Genomic DNA, 14,345 nt, shown 5'->3' with positions numbered 1-14,345 from the left:
GTCCATGAGGAACATATATGTATACAGACATTTAAAAAAATTTTTTTTAAACCCTTGCCTTCCATCTTGGAGCCAATATTGTGCATTGGCTCCAAGGCAGAAGAGTGGTAAGGGCTAGGCAATGGGGGTTAAGCAACTTGCCTGGGGTCACACAGCTGGGAAGTGTCTGAGGTCAGATTTGAACCAAGGACCTCTCATCTCTGGGCCTGGCTCTCAATTCACTGAGCTACCCAGCTGCCCCCTGAACAGACATTTGTAGTGGGTGAAGGATCATTCCTTAGAACTGATGACTTTGTTTTATTGAACTACAAAATTTATCTTTGACCCTTCAGAACTTGCTTTTGGGGAAGTCCCAGACTGACCTTTGTCTTAGACTGAATAATAAACCCTAAAAGTACCCAAAGATCTTAGCTTAGATAGAACTGTTAGTAGATATAATCAAATCTTAAGTACCCTTTGTTCTTAGAAGTTTCTCCCAGGTAATCCAGCTCCTGGCTGGAATCCTCCTGCTCTAGTCTTCATTGTAAACCAATCAATTGTCTTTCTTGTTCTTTATTCCCCCCAAAATATATAAGACCTCAAGTTCTTCAGTTCATTGGAAAATCCCCTTTTGGGATGCTTTTCCCCAGAAACAGGTTTTCCAGAGTCCCACACTTTGACTCTGTGGGGTATCTTGCATGTGACTCATGACTCTGTGTAGTGACCAAAAGAGCATTGCCTTCCTTCTGATTCAAGACTTGTTCTTTCTAACTACTTTGGTGGTTCTGTGCTTTTCAAGGTTGACAGAACTTGTGTATAGACTGTACTTGGTTCCATCCCAAGTGGAGGATTGGTGAGCCAGCTTCTTCCAGGTGTGTGTGAAGTAAAGCCCTTCTTTCCACTTAAGAGCAAAGGTGAGTATTCTCTGCCTCTTTCCTATTGGCTTATTGAGAGTCTTTTAATTTGCTGCTGAGTCAGAACTTAATGTGCATACAAAAGGTTTGAGCCTATAATCCCTCTCTCTTTGGCTGTCTTCTAGAAAGGACTGTTTGTGGCTAGCTTCCTGGTGGGAGAGCTCCTCCCCTCCTTCCCCATCCACTGCTGTGGTTGTGAATAGTTGATATTTCTATTTCTTTTGTTTCTTTGTGTTTATTCTTTCCTGATATTAAGTGAATGAGCAGCAAAGATGAAACAGATGAGGATTTATGAGCTTCAGAAGGTTGCAAATGCCATCAAAGGTCTCTCCATAACCCAGAGCCATTGAATGACAACAGTAGCTGAGTTCATGAAAGGCAATCTACTTGACCCAGTCCATTGTGAGTCATCAGAGAAGCCAAGATATTGTGTCTTGTAATGAAAGGAGAAATTGTCCTTTAGCTTTGCTATACCCAGAAGTGAAGTTGATGGGGACTCTGAAGAGGCAGAAAAGGACTCCCAGTGCCAAAGGCTACCCTTTGGATACATATATACCCAACATGTGTGTTTTAGTACATTTTTCTTTAAGTGTGACTGAACTCTTCCTAGGAAACTTTAATTTCATTCAGAAGGGATAATGCACCCATTTTGGAGGGGGTGATATTCTTACCATTTACAGTTTGGAACTATTATCTCCATGGATTTAATAAAGAGAGAAGGAAGAATGCACCTCCTGGTTTGGGGAAGGATATTTTGTACATCTATACTTGCTATACAGTTGGTAAATATCCTTCTATGAAAGCTAATTGCTATCAACTAATAAACTGCTTTTGGGGAAATATCAACATTAGGGGAATGAAAGATGTTTGATTCAATTCAGCAAACATTTATTAAGTGTCTACTATTTGTTAAGTACCATGCTAAACTCTAGGGCTAGAATTTTTTTTTAAAAAGGGTCAGAAGTTGGTGGTTATCCTCAGTCCCTTGCATTCTCTATATGTATGTCTTAGGCATGGCAAATGACTCCAGTGTCTTTACCAAGAAAACCCCATGAGACATTAATTCATTACTGGTGGAGTTGTGAATTGATCCAACCATTCTGGAAGGTAATTTGGAACTATGCCTAAAGGGCTTTAAAAGACTGCCTGCCCTTTGATCCAGCCATACCACTGCTGAGTTTATACCCCAAAGAGATAATAAGAAAAAAGACTTGTACAAAAATATTTATATCCATGCTCTTTGTGGTGGCAAAAAATTGGAAAATGCGGGGGGGTATCCATCGATTGGGGAGTGGCTGAACAAATTGTGGTATCTGTTGGTGATGGAATACTATTGTGCTCAAAGGAATAATGAACTAGAAGAATTCCATGTGAACTGGAATGACCTCCAGGAATTGATGCAGAGTGAAAGGAGCAGAACCAGGAGAACATCATACACAGAGACTGATACTGTGGTACAATTGAATGTAATAGACTTCTCTACTAGCAGCAATGCAAGAATCCAGGATAATTCTGAGGGACTTAAGAGAAAGAACACTATCCAAACCCAGAGAAAGAACTGTGTGAGTAGAAATACAGAAGAAAAACAACTGCTTGATCACATTGTTTGGCCAGGTTCTGATTTCCCAAATTAGGAGGCACACCAGATAATGTAAAAGCAAGAGGTACTGTTTTATTGCAAGCTTGAGCTTGGGTCCCACAGCCTCCAAAGCAAATGGAACATTTGAATGAGGGGCCTAGCCAGCTTATATACAGTTTGAATTCCAGGAACTGGGGGGGGGGGTGTTGCTGAGTGTTAACATATGCTTCCTATCATCCATTCAACAGATGTTACTGGTCAGGGGTCTTCCTGTCATTTAGCAGATATTACCGGTTCGGGGTTTTCCTGCCATTCAATAGGTGCTGCTATTTTCATCAGCTCTTATACTCAGTCAGCTTCCCAGGACAAACATTCCCCACTTCTTTTAATGAACCTTTGAGGAATTATCCTCAAACTGATGTGTTAGTATCATCATATGGGGTTCTTGGGGTGCCGAAAGGGGATTGATATTGCTGTTTCAGGACCATAAGCTGTACAGCGTTAATATGATCTTTGACAAAAGTCACTAGTCTATTTAGGTAGGTAAAGGTACATAAAGGGAGAAAAGAAATTTTTCTGCCTATAGTTTGCCTGAAAAACTTTTCACTTTGGGGGTACAATGTTCTATGTTGTCTTGGGGTACAATGTCCTACAATGTCCCATGCTGCCTCCCCCCTCCTTCAAATATCTAAGGGAAGAGGGCGGATGGTTTCAATCTTCTGTAAGCTTCTTCAAGCTGATAAGGGGTGTAGAATCCCTGAGAGGAGGAGGAGGAGTAGCTGTAGGCACAGGCTTTTCAGAGGCATCTCTGCAGTGAATGCCAGGGTCCTGAAGACTGGGAGACCAGTGACTGTTTCCCTAGACTGGCAGACAGGTCACAAGGGGGAGTGTCCATCCCTAAGGCAGAAGTATAAAACCCAGGACTGGGGCAAAAACTAGAACACTGGATATAAAGAGAAAATTAGCACAATAGAAACTGATATTAAACATTAACATTTGGGTATCTTAGCCAACAGATTTTATCTCCAGAAATCATCCTCTGACAGGAATTGATCCATTTAGGAAATTTTATTCCTAAGTTGTTTGCAGAGATGGTATGTGATGTTTCTTTTAAAGAATATCCTTTTGCAAAGCTCACATTAATATGGCATCTATAAATACTTGAATAATAATATTTTACAGATACATTTCTTTATCCCAGATTCTGGAGGAAATCCAGAAAGCTTTGGGTTATATTTCCAAGCTCAGGATCTAAACTTCAGTGGTGGTAAATTAAGGCTCAAGTTACAAGTCATTTATTACTAAATTTCACCTACTTCTCAAAGTGTGTTCCCTAACAATTTGATAATTTTCAATTATTAACCTAATAGGTTGTTTGGGGAGATGGAAACATTAATTTTACAATTTACATTAAGTGCTGATTATGGGAACTTGCTCCAAAAGAGAAGGCAGAGAGGGAAAGCATTTCCTCACATCCCAAGGGACACTTAGTGAGGGGCTCCATGTACAGGCCAAAGCTGTCACTGGCTCATGCCATCATTGTGTCACTCAAGGATTAGTAGCCTAGATGGTCAGAAGAGGTCCAGTCCAGGCTGAGCCCTAGAATTGCCTCTCTAACCATCACATAACATTCTCTGTTTTTTGCACTATATCACCATTGGATCCCAGAAGCCTTCTCCTTCCTTAAAAGAGAAGTCTTAACCATTACAGCTCAGAGAAATTCTGCTAAGCAGCAGTCTGAAAACAATTTCCATACCCTCAAACAAGCATTTCACATCCCTACCAGGCTGATAACTCAGTTATTCTTACACATTTTAACAATAATTAACATATCACACTTTAGTCACAAAACCTGAATTAAGGAACAGGAGTGCTGGATTGAGTAGCTCCATAGTATATATAAATCAGGGTTGCATCATCTACTGGACCTAGGCCATCTGAAGGACTAAGACAAGGCCAGACAGGAATCTCTTCAGGGTAACTTTCCAGAGAAATTCCAGAATCATTTTTGATTTTCCCAACACCACATACATCAATTTCAGAAATTATTCTTAGGTCAAGGATCCAATTATAAAAGTAGAACATCTATCTATTCTCTTTCACCTCCCTATCTATTCTCTTTCATCTCTCCTTCTCTCGCCTTCTCCCTCTCTTTTTCCCCCCTCAAAACTCTCTGTTTAAAAAGCAGAACACAACTTCCATTCATTAGATAAAGTCTCTCTCTCTCTCTCTTCTGTATTCAAATACATACCTCTTCACTTTCTCTGACTGTTACCATCATAAAAATAAACATACCATTTGGTATCCCTTCAAATGCTAATCAATAACTTCCAAAAATTGAGACATTGTACCTTTAGCATAGTGCTCATCAATTATAAGTTTCAGTTCATAGTACAAATTGGTAAATTGAGGTAACCACTGAGGACTGAACAAAACCTATGATAGTCAGGTTTACAATGAGCTTTGATTACATTCAAACAATACTTAAAGCACATGTTTTAGCAGCAATTCACATACAAGTCACATTTAAAAGGAATATCATAAAGCATGTAGAATTACAAGGTCTATTTCCAATTACAAGATTTGAAACCTTTTAAGCACTGTAAACCTTAAAGCAAGCCTTTTGACAAGCAGGCTGCTTATCTACTTTCAAGACCAGGAAGTCAAATGTAATAATAAAGTTAGTCAATTTTAATACATGGAGATAAAAGCCATTTGTGATAATTTTAAACAAAAGAACATTTTTGATCAATTTAAACACTTAAACCTATTTTTTAAACCTCTTATGATGAAAAGAGAGATAAGGATGGAAAGCAGTCTTCTTCAGACTATACTGCTAAAAAATTGTTTTACAAGATATCCAGGACTTTTCTATCAACTTTTACTTGCTTGAACATCTCCTTAAAACCTCTGAAGTATACAATTAAAATTTACTCATCTTTAAACTCTTTAAGATCTTACTTATGTACTGTGTTGCTATATCAGTCCCTAAGTATCAATGTGGAACAATTATAAGTACTTCTTTCTCCTTCCTGTGTGCAAGGAAGGGGTTATTAGCTTGTGAACTATTTATCCTAAGGCTGCTTGGCTTGGTTCGGGTTTTTATTACCTAAAAACCTTGCCTCTTATCCCTCTTTAACAAGTGAGATCACCACAATTTAAAATTTTGCATGTACCAAAATCTTCATAATAAATTATTCTCTACAAATTTTAGTTTGAACTCCACAACTTCCAAATAACTTTAAGTCCTTTAGTAATCTTTCAGTATGTAAACAACTGAATTTCAAAGCATTTACTCTTATCCCTTTCAAGCCTCTATTTAAAACAGAATAGAACCTCCAATTTAGTTTCCTTTTACCTCAAAACATAGCTACATAACTGATTAAATTACATCAATATTATTCTGATTTACCATTTGTTGTATCTATTTTGCACTAGAATTCACACCTATTGTTTCTTTATACATTACTCTTATTTCCCCAGGCTTCTCCCCCTTTGCCATTATTGCAAAAAGAGGAATATATATTTAATTGCATATAGTCCCTCTATTAGATTCCTGGGCTGATCAATTTTTTCTTGTTAATTTCATACTGTTTGCACATCATATATCCTTCACCTATTCAGGTGGAAAATTTAATTCTCTTTATAGTCCAAATGCATACATATTTTGTATTCATTCATCATTACTTTCTAGCAATTTGAGTCTAAATAAATATTAATCTCTAGATCATGAGTTCCTTCTTATACATTGTATACATTTTTAAAAACAGTTCATACAACCCTAATCAAATACAACGCTGTTTAGAAATTCCATCTTTTGCAAAATACCAAATTCTTAGTACCTGTATTATTAAAATGCATCATAGATTAACCACTTTAAAAACTTGTGTGTCATATGATTACTTGTTGCTAGTTCTGACAGCCCATACATTAAAAGAACATCTCATTTGAAAAATCCCAAGTTTAAATTCTAGAATAAGTTCTCAATAACAACATTACAACTTTTTCTGAATGACTTCTACATCTACAAAGTAGCCAGTACAGTTACTGTCCTTATAGAATAAACATTCCCTCTCTGTGTCATATTGGCTATTAACCACATTTAAACAATTCTCAAATTCACTGAAACCAAGGCCTAACAAACATCTAACCATGAGTTTTTGTGCTCAATAAAATCTGGTTAATATTTCACATTTGACTGACAGTTACTACAATAAATAAAATTGCATTGTAACATATAAAAATCATTAGCAATCCTTGACCCTTAAAATCAAATCTTAAGTGAAAAAGCTTCTAATTATGGAGTAAAATCTCCCTTTTCTGCTCTGAATTTTTCTCTTTTTCACTCCCTTGGGGGTCCATCCAAAGGAAGAAAGAGGAAAAATCATTAAGCCGGTACTTGCTTTTTCGTCTGCTGAGGATTTTTGACAGTGGGAAATTCAATCTTCCAACTCCCCCCTCCTTTTTTTGTAAGTGTTAAATTTAAGAATACATAGAGATGAGACTGTGACAAAGACAACAATAAACAGAAACATACAACTTTGTGACAAGCATGCTTTAAAAGGAAAAAAATCAGTGCTAAAGGATCCATGTTTAAAAAGAAACATTTGCAGTGACAAAACTGCTATCTGCTCCCAGTGGGAGTTTGGAGGTGAGCTGTTCATAAGGTTGACTGTGTTTTTTAAGGAAAGAACTTTGAACTTTTAAATCCCCTCCTCCCTTCCTACTCAGATCTCAAGTCTACTGCCAGAGCAGGCACAGCCTCTCCAGTGCTAAAGTCTGGGAGGTTTGAAATGTAGGTGGAGGGAGTACAGAACAGCCACTATGAAAGAAATTCCCCTTTGTGAAACTGCATCTTAAACTCTTTTTGCCCCTTCCTTTGTTTAATCTTATAGCTAGCCACACAAAAGCAACACAGACTCAACAGAAACCTACAGGACATACTCTCTCACACATTCATACACCTTGGAACCCAAAGAAGGCACTGAAATAGTGTGACGTGGCCGGGTCCCTGCCTGGACTTCTCCCTTCTCTTCCAATGCATCCACTGGTGCTATCTCAATTTACTGGGACCTCTAACCCACCAAACTGGGAACTCCAGCCCTGGGCAAGGATCTCTAACCCCTGCAAGTTTCTCTTAAATCTCAGAGTACTCTAATCTATGCTGCAGAGACCCAGTCTCAGGCCCAGGTCCCCAGGACTGTGTTCTATGTATGAGAGGCCTAGCCACTTATATACAGTTTGAGTTCCAGGAACTGGGTGGTGGTGGTGGGGGCCTGGATATTAACATATGCTTGCTATCATCCACTCAACAGATATTACTGGTCGGGGGTCTTCCCATCATTTAGCAGATGTTGCTGGTTGAGGTTCTTCCTGCCATTTAACAGATGTTACCAGTTGGGGGTTTTCCTGCCATTCAGTAGGTGCTGCTATTTTTATCAGCTCTTATACTCAGTCAGCCACCCAGGCCTAACAACATGGGTAAATGGGATATGATTGGGGATGTAGACTCCAAACGATCACCCTAATGCAAATATTAATAATATGGAAATACGTCTTGATCAATGACACATGTAAAACCCAGTGGAATTGCTCATTGGCTAAGGGAAGGGGTGGGGGGAAGTGAAGGAAAGAATATGATGCATCTAACCATGGAAAAATATTCCTAATTAATTAATTAATTAAAGATTTTAAAATAATAAAAAAGAGAAAAATTCTATGAGGGGTCTCAAAGAGTCTGACAACTGAAAATGACCTAGTGACCACAAAACACTATTCCTCTCAATGTAGAGAGATTCTTTTGTTACTATTGTTATTAGAAAATGCCTTTTGTAAAAAAATCTAATTGGTTAATAAAATGGTTTGTATCTACTAGATAAGTATCCAGAGACTCTACCAGATAGGGTCTTGGGAATGACTGCAACAAGAATCCCAACCCCTATGGTTAACCACTGGCTTACTGAGAACAGAGTTCCTCTGGGAACCTTAGAAGAATGAAGAGGAGCTACATATTTGTTAAACAAATCTTTCTTCCTAACATTTACTAAGATCTGCTATACTATCAGAATAGTATTTTAATTGGAGTATAATAAGAGATTGGCCCATACCCAGACCCTCCTAAAATGGCATCACTCACATGGAAAATGCTTGGAATCTACTCCTGGGAAACAGGAAAATCAGCACATGAATGGACATTCTGCATTGGTCTACCGTATGATTGAGAGGATCCTTTTTCTATTGACTATATAGACAAAATTATCTGCATCTTTAAATCCACTCCACTAAGCATAGTTATTCTCTTTTTGTATTTTGGGTCTGGGGGAAATGCTCATTCACTAATGGCAAGTGATACCATACAGTAAAGAGGAACGTCCTGAAAGCTACCCACCCCCTTCCCTAAATGTAGCCATGATGAACAGACTTGTGTGTGTGTGTGTGTGTGTGTGTGTGTGTGTGTGTGTGTGTGTGTAAAGAGGCAATGTTCTTTTTAGTTTGGGAAGATTATTTTGTCATATGTCCTTTCTAGCTCCAAGTACAGAATAGAATTTCCCACCAGCCAGCTCTAGCCAATGGTCTTGAAGTTCTAGGATTCCAGGCTGGATGCTATAGTCATCTGAACAAGAAAGGTCCAAAAAGCAAGGGTCCAGAGAAGGTAGCCCAATGGGGCTTTGAATTTGAATTTGGTGGGACTAATGCTATTTAAGAACTTAATTAAGTTATAAACCTAATCTTCCTCCTCTCCTTAGAGAGTAAGTGGTCAAGTAGGGATTGTGCCCCTGAAGTGTCGAGGAGAAATATTTGTATATTTATTCATTTGTAAAAGCTAATCTGATGTTAAGTGACAAATGGACCTGGGGTGCTAGTCACTGGTCCCTAAAATTGGGGCAATGAAATCAATGGGAGCTCTAGCCAGAGAAGAAGAAAGGCAGAGAAAAGAGACCAAAAGAGATCAAGTTCCTCAGGGAACTAGAGAACCCTGGGTAAAGTGGGGAGGGAATAAAACACACATGGTCTTCAGAGATTGGGCAAGGGCAAGGGGAAGCAGAATAACTTCGTGTTAAAAAAGGATGGGAGAACATCCAGAGAAAGAGCAGTGGGAGTAGAAATGCAGAAGAAAAACATATGACTGATCACATGGCTCGATGGGGATATGATTGGGGATTTTGACTTTAAATCATCACTCTGTTGCAAATATGAACAATATGGAAATAAGTTTTGAACAAAGATACATGTAAAATCCAGTGGAATTGCTCATCGGTTCTGGGAGCGGGGAGGGAAGAGGGGAGAGAAAGAACATGAATCATGGAATGATGGAAAAATATTCTTAATTAATTAAAAAAATAAAAATAAAAATAAAAATAAAAAGGATGGGAGAAATCTGTCATTCTATAGCAGTGGTTCCCAAACTTTTTTGGCCTACCACTCCCTTTCCAGAAAAAATATTACTTAGTGCCCCCTGGAAATTATGAAACTATTTATTGAACTCAGAATAGAATGTAATACCAAAAAAGTGTGGCCATCACTGCGTCTCTGGATCACTGCAGCACCCACTAGGGGGCGGTAGCACCCACTTTGGGAATCACTGTACTAGAGTGTGGAGTACTTTGAAGGGTCAGGCAGGCCTTAGTAGAGTGAGGCAAGGAGCTTAAGGCAACACAAAAGATTTGGAGGGAAAGAGTAGGATGCAGAAAAAATAACAGGAACATTCTAAAGACCAACTTGACTTGTTTAAAAGATTTTCCTAGGACCACTCCTGCACCCAGATTCTCTGGCTCCAGAGTCCCAGAACATAAAACTCGGGAAAATATAGATGAGCTTGCTGTTGGGTTATAAAGCCTTTTGTAAGTTACCTTGGGACCCTAACCACCATTTGAATATAATGTGATTTTTTTTCATAATGTGATTTTACAGGAAAATTCTGGGCAAATCTCTAACACCCATCATTCAAACTTCTGAAATACAAACTTTGGAATTGCTTCTCACATCATCCATCAGGGGGCATCAAAGATCCAGGAATATCTTTACTGGCTTCTGGCTTCTGGCATTGCAGTTCTCCCTGAAAGGAGGAAACTAGGGAAGGATGTGTGTGTGTGTGTGTGTGTGTGTGTGTGTGTGTGTGTGTGTGTGTGCGCGCGCATCAGAGACAGAGACAGAGACAGAGACAGACAGACAGATGGAGGGAGGGAGAGAGGAAGAGTCAGACTGATTTTCTGTAAGCTCAGTAGCAAAACAAGTTCTAAACTGTTCATTAGTGCCAAATGCCCCTCAGTTAGGACCTCAGATAACATTCTGAGAGCCAAAAAACGAGGGCTTCACAACTCATGCATATTCCCTTTTCTAACCCTTTTAAACCAATCAGTTTGTCTTCTTGATTCTGCTTCTGCACTTCTCATATCTGTCCACTTCTGACATACATAGCACCATAGTTCAGACTCTCATCACTAATTGCCTGGACCATTGCAATAACCTCCTAATTGGACTTCACCTCTCTAGTGTCTCCCCTTTCCAACCTACATTCTAAACAGTTGCTGAGATGATCTTCCTAATATACAGATCTGGCTTCATCCCACCCCAATGCAAAAAGTCATTGCCTCTAGGACAAAATGAAAACTTCTTAGTTTGGCTTATCAGGCCCTTCATAGGTTGGCTCCCACCTACATTTCTAAATTTATTTCCATCTTTTTCCCTTCATGATCTCTATATTCTAGCCGATCTGAACTACTAACTCTTCCTTAAACTCATATTCCTAATCCCACCTCCATACACTTGGACAAGTAACTTCCCTTGCCTGAAATGTACTCTCTTTGCCAACATCTCTCAGAATCATCAAGACTTAGCTCATAGTCTTTTGGAAAGCCTTTTCTGATCATCTCAGGTATTTGTGCTCCTTATCTCCTCAATTTCTATGCACTGTGTTTATTTGTGTAAACACTATATCCCCTCAGTAAAATATAAATTCCTTGACAGTAAAGACTATTTTGGTCTTCATATCCCCAATGCCTTACAAATGGCATGTTTTAGTGAATGTTTGTTGAATCGACTGGTTCAAATGGAAGTTCCAATCACCCAGGGTGTCACAGTCAACAATGTTGGGTCTTTATGATCACTCTTAGTATGGAAGAATAGAAGTACTGAATCTGATCAGTTTAACAAAAAGCCACTGCTGAGATGGTATGAGAAAATTTCCTTTCCCCCTAGCCTGCCCCTCCAAGACACAGACCAACCTGAGAAGCAGATTGTAACTATTTGATCTAGTTGATATTTAGGAAAAAAAGAAAGAATTATATTGTACACAGTCCAATAATTTTCTGAGATAGAAACAGAGATAATAGATAAATAAATAGCTAGAAAGAAAATGTAGAGAGATACAGAGATAATACAAAGATAAAGATAGACAGAAGACAAGAAGACAAAGAGAAACAAACAAAGACAGAAAGACAGAAAGAAACAAAAAAAGGGGGGAGGAAGGAAGGAAGAAAAAGGAAGAAAGAAAAAGAAAGAATGAGAGAGAACTTAAGAAAGAAGAGAGAGAGGAAGGGAGGGAGGAAGGAATGAAGGAATGACAGACAGTGGCTTACCTTGTTTTAGGATTGAGAGGAGGATGGAAAATGGTAGTGGGGAAGAGAAGAGAGAGGGAAAAGGGCATCCATTAAGTCAGTATTGACTGGGAATTTCATGAAACAGTAGTCCAGATCAGGGATTCACCAATCTGAAGAGAAGCTTCAGGGTGGGGGGTTTACCAGGGTGAGAGTTGCAGAGAGTCTAACTCTCTTTTTCCCACTTTTTAAATACTTCTAAGCATGGTGCCTTCAGTTTTCCTTTGCTCCTTCTATTTCTCCTCCTCTCTTCACTCCCACCTCCTATATAGGTGCAGATTAAGGAATATGAATTTGCATTTAAGGAAGAAAGTCAAAGAAAAGATAGAATTCTTAGCCAGACCACCTTGACTACTTTTGTTCTCTCTCTTCTGGGCACTATGCACACATAATCAAGGTCTTCAGATCAGTAATTTGAGGACAACGTGCCTGCGGTCTCATTTCCATTGCTTTTTGGAGAAATCAGCTTGGGGTGAATGGACAGAGGAATTAAAACAGAAAAGAGGAAAGTCTCTGGCAATTGTTTGCTTCGCCAAGAAGAATACTGGACTCTTGAGTGGTGCCTGAGAGCAGGCTGATCCAGATTCCCACAGGAAAGCTCACTTTCATGTTCTTAGTAAAATCCTGCTTTCTAAGACTGACTTTGCCCAGGTCCTTTCTGGTTGGTTGGCAGCTGCCATATATAGTGGCCCACTGATCAGCAAGCAATTAGGGCCCACACAATAGCAAAGGGCAAGGTCTGTCTGAAGAAACAAGGAGTGATATTCTCCTAGGACTGGTGTCCGATCCCAGGGTACAATGCGCTGGAGGGAGTGCCTTAGGAGTCAGGGCAAGTCCCCACCCCCAAGTTCTGACCTTGTGCAAAGCCATTCACTCCATATCACATGCAGTTCAGCCAACCTTCTGCTTGGATTTTGAAATGACTCTCCCTTTCTCTTTCTTTAATGGGCAAAGGAAAAAAGCTTTTGTTATACTCAAGTATCTATTTCTACTCCAAGGATCTTTGCTTGCTCTGGATTTAATGGGGGTGGAATAGATGGCAGTGGTAAAGCTGCAAGTACTTGCCAATAAGACTGAGGGCCTTAGAGTCCTGGTACAGGCCAGTGAACTTCCAGGGCTTCAAATTACAACTTCTTAACCCACAGATCTGGCAAAAGAGTGAGGTCAGCTTAGTTCAAAAATGAATCAAAGTGTACATCCCGCTGCACATGGCACAGCCACGTCATTTTTGTTTGTAAAGTACAATGCTCTCACTTAGATGGGGTGAATAAGGAATCTTCCATTTGTTTTAAATCATTCAGCTTTGTGGCTTTTGACTTGCACTCAAATAAAAATGTCTTGGGAGATGGGTACACTATACAGTGACCTCTGAACTTTCTGATTGTGCGCTCCTGTCAGAAAAGAAATTTAGCACACAATAAATATATATGTATATTTCTTTATAAATAATATGGGTACATGACTATATTAATAGCTATATGTATTTTTTAAATTTAAACATTTATTAATATTCATTTTTAACATGGTTACATGATTCATGCTCCTACTTTCCCCTTCACCCCCTGCACTCACCCCACCCATGGCCAATGCACATTTCCACTGGTTTTGTCATGTGTCCTTGATCAAGACCTATTTCCAAATTGTTGGTAGTTGCATTGGTGTGGTAGTTTCGAGTCCACACCCTCAATCACGTCCACCCCGACCCATGCATTCAAGCAGTTGTTTTTCTTATATGTTTCCTCTCCTGCAGTCCTTCCTCTAAATGTGGGTAACATCTTTACCATGAATCCCTCGGAATTGTCCTGGGTCATTGTATTGCTGCTGGTACAGAGGTCCATTACATTCAATTTTACCACAGTATATCAGTCTCTGTGTACAGTGTTCTTCTGGCTCTGCTCCTTTCGCTCTGCATCAGTTCCTGGAGGTCTCTCCAGTTCACCTGGAACTCCTCCAGTTTATTATTCCTTTTAGCACAATAGTATTCCATCACCCGCATATACCACAATTTGTTCAGCCATTCCCCAATTGAAGGGCATACCCTCCTTTTCCAGTTTTTTGCCACCACAAAAAGCGCAGCTATAAATATTTTCATACAAGTTTGTTTATTTATGATCTCTTTGGGGTACAAACCCAACAATGGTATGGCTGGATCATAGGGCAGGCATTTTTAATAGCTATATGTATTACAAAACTCATGTAAGAAAAGAAATTAAAGAGGGGTGAGATAAAGATGGGATAATATTTGATCCTAGATTTGATAGGGAACTACTAAAATTC

Source organism: Gracilinanus agilis, chromosome 1 (genome assembly GCF_016433145.1).
Source record: "Gracilinanus agilis isolate LMUSP501 chromosome 1, AgileGrace, whole genome shotgun sequence".
NCBI classification, from domain to species: domain Eukaryota; kingdom Metazoa; phylum Chordata; class Mammalia; order Didelphimorphia; family Didelphidae; genus Gracilinanus; species Gracilinanus agilis.
The sequence above is the reverse complement of the archived record's forward strand: the minus strand, read 5'-3'. Positions refer to the sequence as shown.